Raw genomic sequence first — 5,667 nt, forward strand, 5'->3', positions numbered from 1 at the left:
GACACTCTGAAGGGAACGTACACTTCCCAGACTGAGAAGTGTACTTAATGAGTAAACAAAGGCAACGAGAAACTGAAATCAAGTATGTGTTCTGTCTGGGGAATTCGCGTAACTTTTTTTTATTTAGTGTCACGAGTAATAAAATTTTAATCACATTTTTATCACCATCTAGCAGCACATTTAGTGTACAGATCGCAAAAGCAGCTCTCTATACATGCACTATTCGGTTTCTCTTGCATGTTTGTGTGAATTGATGTCAATTGGTTTGGGTGATATTTGCCTGATGTCAAATGAGTGAGTCAGGGCAGCAGTAGGTTTGTGAAACTCGGCACGAAGGTTAAAAAAATTTCTCACTAAGACAGCTCAGATGCTAGGAACAGCTCTTGGGATTGCAGTTTGAGGGAAGGCTACAATGTATAAATGGCGCGAACATTTTGAAGAAGGCCATAGTTCTTCTATTGAAGAAGATGACCATTCAAGAAGACCATTAACTTCAAAAACTGATTCCACTATGGAGAAAGTGAATCAAGTCATTCTTTCCATACAGACTTTGTATGCTTTACAGAACACTGCTTATTAACCTAGTGCAGTGAACTAAGGATCGGAACGGTATCAGGAAATGCTAACACATCTAGTTTTGACCTTACTATCACTCCATGCATTTGCTCACAATAATTTCTACAACACACTTACCTTGCAAATATTCCATGGAATGAGTAAGCATAAGCTTTTGGGGCGAGGCGATTGATTATTGCATGAAAAGATTCCACGCTAAATGTCTGCATGTGTGGCGACATTTGGCGGATATCATTCAGAAGCCTCTTGTTTGTGAATAGGCTGGAGAGCTTGTCATAAGCATGGGTACCTGCAATAATGTATACAAAAATGAAGACACCATTACACCGTGTGTGGTTGTGCAAAAAATGTCATTTTCTGGTATTACTCATGTACGAACAACTCCAAAAGGTCTTGTAGCAAAGAATTCGAGAAAAAGTTAATTTACTTGTTAATTCGGCTTTCACCCTTGAATATAATGAACAATCTGACGGTCATAAAGGGAAGTCTCCAATGCACATTACAATGGGAGAGCAGGCACAATTTTTTTTCATGGTGTCTGTGCTCTAACAATTTTTTTGCAGTTGCAGATACTTTGCTTCTACCCTTCCATCAATTCAGCCCTGACATGACTAAGAAATGGCCAATAATTTGGTGCACCGAGTTAAACAAGAGACAAATTTTATTTAATATCTATTGTCAACGCACTGGACAGCACTTCATTACTGTCTGTGAAGAACCACATGTCCTCCTCTGTATACATGTAGTCCACAGCGCATGTGATACTCTGCATTTATGAAACAACTATGCAGCAATTAGAAATCGTATGGTGGCCCATGCCTATACTAACCCCTTTGCTAGTTTGTCCTCCACCAAAAACATGCGATGCAACTTGTTGCCACTAGCTGTATGAGTAACTTATGGTTTGGATGTGCTTTCATAATTATACTGAAAGCAGCAGGCCACCATGCTACATTAATCATGCTGGTCATGCTATGCAAGACCGTTTTTAAGTTGCTGATGCTGCCTAGCATGTGGTTTTAGTTTCATATCAGGCTGCACCACACAGGCAGTTTCCAGGCGAATGTTCTAGAAAAAATGGTGTGCATTACAGTTGTGGAATATACTGTAATAATTCATTGTCAGCTACCATTCTTGCTTAATATCTTCTTGTGACAGGTGAAAAATAGGGATTTTCGATGCGGAGATGATGCACGTTTGTTAGGCTCACTGTACCCTAAGCGCCGCCCAGAGAGGTGCTGCCACATTTATGGTAACCATTGGCTAGGGTATGCAAAGAAAGATTTCCTTTAAAAATGTACAAGAAAGGTGCACCTGGAAAGATCCACTTCCGTGGCTCAAGGTCGCCATGCTGGCATCTGTCATAAAGCAGGCTGTGGCCGTGGTGTTTATCTTGCAAATGGTTCATTACAGACACCCACACAGCCACGGCAAGGTCACCATTGCCATTCCCACACTGCACTGAAAAGTATAGGTGGTTGACAATTGAACGCGTCCACAGGCCAATGGCAATGCATCCTGTGGATTTCGCAGCCTGCAAAAGCTTCTTGTCTAGCCCTGTACAACCAGAAAAGAAGATAAGAAGCAACTATCAGTAAAGGAGTCTCTAGCAGAAAAGACAGACAATGCTGACCTTTGCAGACGTGCCATGCATCAAACAGGTGGTCCACCTCAGGCCTCTCAGACTTGAAGTACCTGCATTAGTGTTGCAGACTTTGCTATTTCACAAACAGCGCGTTACAGCCTGCACCACAATCATTAGTATGTGGCCCAGACAAAGAGATGTTATTGTGGCACATTGGTCTCTCACTTTTTGTGAGAAATGTATAGAGTGGTGGCCTTACAATGCTTTCCTTGTGCTTCATGGTTCCCACATTACTCAACTGTTTTCATACGCATTAAGTTAATTGTATTGACACATGTACTTGTTTAACTTTCATCAGTGACCGCTTTTAACCGGCTAATGCGCAGGATGCGCCTGCATGTATCGGAAATTTCTTGAACGTTATCCATGCTTCTATCCGTTGTCTGTGGTCATTGACGTTTATGTAATCCGATTGTATGAGCGACACGAATTGTGTAGTACTTTCTGGAAGAAATGCGGGCACCAGGGATTACTCTGGAACCTTCGATGACTCATGTATAAAAGCCGATGCGTTTTTCCGCTGATCAGTTCATCAATGACCGACGATTGTGCACGCCGCTCTTGTTGTCAAGTGAATTAGTTTCTTTGTTGGGCACAGGATCGCCCAGTAAAGAATCAGCTTCGTCATTCACAGTTTTAGCACTGTTTTATTCAACGTCACTGCTACATGACATTATTGTATTATTTTTTGCCAGGGAGAATTTCTTTTTACTAATGTCATGCCTTTTTTACTTTTATGAATACTGCCATGATTACAGCACAATACTAATTAATTCAGGTTCTTTTCTGGCTACATTTGAGGCCACTGTTACCTAGCACTTTCTCATTTCCATTTGGCAACACTGACCTGCGCACTTGTGGATGCCGGTCCGTCACCGCTTCAGTGACATTGACACCGCTTTCGTCAAGGGAGGCGAGAGCCCTCTTCAGACCCTCAAGCTCCATGTGTGTGCTTGAGGATACCTCGTTGCACTGGAAACCAAAGAAAATGCCTGATGAGATTCACCTAAATGCGGCTACTAGATCAAACAAACAGCTGAAGAGAGATGGTTGGCTGATGGTGAAGAGGAAATCCTGCTAGTCACACCGCAACTATTTAGCATGCAAATGGCACCTAAACAGTGGCCAAGAGTAGTGAAAAGGAATAAAAAAGCGGTAACGAATGCCAGAAGAAAGGAGATAAATTTGCTGCTCTGCAGGTGGTAACTGCCCACGCGCTCTGCTCAATGTGCTCTGCTGGGAAAGAGAGGTCAAGGAGCAGTGCATGTGGCAACCAAATAACATTCTGTGCTTTTTAAATACAGCACTTGTAGCGGTTAATTGTAAATATAGTATTAATAAATGGACATCATCATAACACATCAAGAAAGAATGACTCTGCAGGGTGAATGGAAATTTCTGGTTAGTTGCAAGTACAATGAATGCTTGCTGGCATTATCCCATGGAAGAACGTGGTGGCAAGATGAAAGAAAAAAAATGTAAAGCAATGCACAACGCAACATAATAGCAGAGAAACAAGTGCTTTACGGTGCTCTCACCTGCACAAGCTCGATATGAATGATGCGATTCAGGTTTATCTCAAGCATTGAATAAACGCCATACTTGGCACTATAGCCAGGAGAATAAGCGCGGCTGTCGCCTGCTACTTTTGCTGCTCCTCCACACGACACTACCGTTTGCGTGAGCCGCCTCTTTTCATCCTGCCAGACCTGGAAAACGCATAAAAGGCATTTATTGAAACCCATTCCTTTGAATATAAAAGGCAGGCCATGTCTAAGATGTCATGAAATCATCTCAAGGACACTCACACACCTTCCAGTGTAGTTACTGTGTGCGGTGTGTATGATTTTGACCAATTATTTTTATCAGCATGCAACACCCAAGCACCAACAGACTGTAGTCATCTCAATTTGTGTAATACAGAAATTCTATTACCTCGTTCACTGCCGGAAGCAATAACGTGCTTTGCAAGCGATGGTATGTTCTCTCGCTGAAGCAGGCTACACCCGCATTCTTCAAAAAACGCAAGGACTGCGCCGTGCTGCAGCCGGTGAAAAGAATTGCAGCAGCGAGTGTAATGTCATCCAAGGCACGCAGCCCTTTCTTTGGCTGACTGTGCCAGATGTTCACATGCTTTTCCTGGCATATCACGGAAGCAGTGACTAGGGAACCTTTCACCTGCAAACAGGATAATACAGCACAAAATGTATTTGGATACACACTGGAGACAACCCTACACTGCGTTATTGAAAAGCATGTCATCTGCTGTCACATTAGTAAACATTAGGAATAGGCATACATGCAGGGGGGTGGAAGCCTCAGTGCTATGGCCACCTATGGCTTCTTGAGCGGGGCTGCAAACTAGCTCCAATTAAATGCACACGGGTCGAAGAAACAAGTTATTCAGGAGAGTGCCTTTCCTAGGGAGTCTCTCACCAAACACTGATCGAGCCCAATGCTACTCAGCTTATACAATCTCGCGACAGCCGGTGCGTTCGTGCAACCTTACATAGTGGCAAACTTGCTGTGTATAGTCGCTTTATTTTACTTATGAGGAAACATTTTATGTCTTCATAGACTAATGGTTGCTGCAGAAGGCACCAGGTACATTTTTCTGATCGAATGATTAACACCTCTGTCTAATATGTTTGCTGCCATTTTATTGGTAGTGAGAATGGATTTACAACATCAGAATAGATGCAGGAAATTCCGCAACGAGACGGTGTGCTGAAAGTTTGCATTCCTAGTTCCATTTCCCCCCTCTCGTTTAACATAGGCAGCACCAGAAATTTTTGCAATGATTGACATGCCACAAGAATAGGGGACAACACGAAGCTGGATCTTCATAGCAGATACTCTAAATGGCACTGTTAGTCCTGTTCAAAGAGGAGAAAAAAGGTGGAGGTGACATGCCACTACTTAGGTAATCTTGGGACTTTTGGAACCTGCACACACTTATGTAAAAAAACTTGCTGAGTCTGTCATTGTATGTGTCTGCAAATTTTATTTTTTTAGCTATACATCTCTGAGAACCGGATAGCTTGAATAGTATATTAGCATTGTGTCATTAAGACACATCACAGTATCTGTAATGCTGTTAATAATTACACCATTTATTTGTGAGAAAGAAACACACACCTGTAGTGAAGGTTCAGCAGGTAAGCCACAGGTCTTGCAAGCTTGGAATACCTGCAGCAGGCATTCCTCGTACACAATGAACTTCCTAGCTGCAGGAGGTTCACCTGAAGATCTGTTAAGAAGAATATTCATTGGAACATATGTAAACATTGTTCTTTCATGAACTGGCACAATTGTGAACATACTTATATTGCTGCTAGAAGCAGTTTCTATTTTGATGCAACCGCCAAGCATTGCAATTATAATGACAGCCCACCAAGAGGAATTGGTGAAGCTATAATCACACAATTTATGAAGTGCATGAAATT

Source organism: Dermacentor silvarum, unplaced genomic scaffold (assembly GCF_013339745.2).
Source record: "Dermacentor silvarum isolate Dsil-2018 unplaced genomic scaffold, BIME_Dsil_1.4 Seq110, whole genome shotgun sequence".
Taxonomy (NCBI): domain Eukaryota; kingdom Metazoa; phylum Arthropoda; class Arachnida; order Ixodida; family Ixodidae; genus Dermacentor; species Dermacentor silvarum.